General features: G+C 49.6%; 1 protein-coding gene across 2 annotated transcripts in view; it reads left to right on the top strand.

The window, feature by feature from the left end:
- The window catches only part of MAPK1 (mitogen-activated protein kinase 1), a 46,516-nt gene extending 44,415 nt beyond the window's left edge, over positions 1–2,101 (top strand). Inside the window, exons 8-9 of one of the 2 annotated variants that reach the window (XR_002825603.1) lie at positions 306–435; positions 1,347–2,101. The gene's annotated coding sequence lies outside the window, so the exon portion shown is untranslated. Of the gene's footprint in view, positions 1–305; positions 607–1,346 lie in introns of those variants that run through there. The other variant, XM_004386198.2, reaches the window with a different exon arrangement.
- The last annotated feature ends 145 nt before the right edge of the window (positions 2,102–2,246 follow it).

Raw genomic sequence — 2,246 nt, 5'->3', positions numbered from 1 at the left:
GAAGAACGAAGCTTGGGAGTGTGTTTATGTGTGTGTGTGTGTGTGTGTGCGTGTGTGCGTGCGTGCGGGCGTCAGTGTGTCAGTGTTTCCCTTGTGAGTACTGTTGAAATACCCTCTGAGCATGTCCAAGGGAAGGTGCCTGCCAGGTAAGGGCGGAGACCGGGTGGTCCCATGTGAAGCGACCTTTTGACATGGGTTTTCTTTTTCCTTTGCTTTTGTACTTTTCAATTTTCCTGATGCTGATGTTGTCATAATGTGGTTCATTCTGACTCATGGGTTTGTTTTGTTCTGTTCTGTCTCAATAGGACAAGGGCTCCAAGGACTGGACGTCTCAGACATCGGTGTTCTTCCCAGTTCTTGACCCTGGCCCTGTCTCCAGCCCGTCTCGGCTTACCCACCTTGACTCCTTTGAGCCATTCGGAGGGGCGATTTCTGGTAGTTGTGGCTTTTATGCTTTCAAAGAATTCCCCAATCCAGAGAATTATCCCTGGCCCCTGTGTGTGTCACCGCCGGTGACCTGCGGCAGTATGTACTCAGTGCACTTACCGTTGCTTTAGTCACTAATCGCTTTCTGGTTTGAAAGATGCAGTGGTTCCTTCCCCCCACCCCCAGCCCTCTCTTCCACATGCCCACTGACCCCACAGACTCCCACAGATGATGGTGTCCAGCTCAGCACTGGTCACTGGCGTCTCGCTGTACAATAGGGAAGGCTCCTACTAGGGCACTTTAAGGCAATGACAGCCCCATATTTGCACTGGACTTTGGACCATACTGTTTCCCAGAGCAAGCATGCATGTAAACACCTCGAGTGATGCTACAGACTGCAGCAAGTGCTCCTGGCGCGGGAATCCCCTGGGGGCACTTGTCAGCTCACTCTCCTCATACCATGTTAGTCACCAACATATACTGAAGGTGTGTGCTGCTTCCCCAGCTTTTAGAAAAATCAACCATTTTCCTATATAAAACGGAAGAAATGCTGCACCTCGCATTTATGGATTTTCTATAATCACCTGTACCATTTATAGAGGTAGAACATGTGCCCAAACGTGTTATATGCAGTACTGAGTGTTTGCAAGACTTGTAGAAAGAGTTAAAGCAGAAGCTTCACTTGGCATCTGGTGAGCACTGCACAGGGGTCCTGACACCCTGATGTAGGGGTGTCTGGAGAATTGGGGAGCTGGCTGACCTGAATGTTTCGTGGTGGTGTAGACACGCCCGCCATATGTGTCCCCCCGGACTCCTCCCCATGGTGTGGGTTCAGTCACTGCTCTCACTGCCTGAGGACTCAGTGGGGGGACCACTGCGTCTTTCAACGAGAAAGTGTACAACTCTTTTTCCTTCTACAGCATGTGAGCATCTCAAGTTCATTTTCCAACCTACGATATAACAATTTGTAATAAAGCCTTCATGAGCTCGTGACATGAAGCACTGTTCTGTCGTCAAGTACTCTCAAGCGTTTCTGGTTCTGCTGAGTTCAGACCCTCCAACAAAGCTCGCACTAGTCCCGTGTACGCTGTGTCCACTCCTCCCTGACACTGTGTGCTGTGGACTTGACTCAGTGTTCTGTGCCCATGCGGCACCTCCTCCCGACTCCCCCACTGCTCTCTGTGGTGAGAACTTTGCCTTGTTCAATAATTACTGTACCCTCGCATGACTGTTACAGCTTTCTGTGCAGAGATGACTGTCCAAGTGCCACATGCCTATGGTTGAAATGAAAAATCTGTTGTTACCTCTGACTTGTGTTCCACGGAAAATGCTACCCAGCAGATCACTTAGGAGAAATAATTCTATTTTTAGCTTTTCATTTCTCAGCAGTCCTTTTTTTTCTTGTTTGATTTTGACAGCAGTGGAGAATGGGTTATATAAAGACTGCCTGCTAATATGAACAGAAATGCCCTTGTAACTCATGGAAATAAATGTACATCTGCTCTCTTCACATTCATGTAAGATTCAGTGTTGATTTCCTCTGGCTTAGTGTGTGGACAGTCAGGTTTAGCTTGTGCTTTAGAACAGAAATGCCCATGGGCCCTTCTTTCCCCTGGGACAGCCCAGCCTTTTCCCTCCGCACAGCAGAGGCAGTTCCGACCTTCTCTACTCACATCATAGGTTTAACGTGTTCTGTCCCACCCTGAGGAAGAAGCCCAGGCATCCTAGGTTGGAGTCCGGGGTTCTGTTTAAGGAGGGCTTCCCTCTGTCCCCAGGCTGCTGCCCACGCCCACCCCACCCCCACCCCCGCCCCGATGTTG

Source organism: Trichechus manatus, unplaced genomic scaffold (assembly GCF_000243295.1).
Source record: "Trichechus manatus latirostris isolate Lorelei unplaced genomic scaffold, TriManLat1.0 scaffold00157, whole genome shotgun sequence".
Classification (NCBI taxonomy): domain Eukaryota; kingdom Metazoa; phylum Chordata; class Mammalia; order Sirenia; family Trichechidae; genus Trichechus; species Trichechus manatus.
Note: the sequence above shows the minus strand (reverse complement) of the source record. Positions and strands in the feature narration are given on the sequence as shown.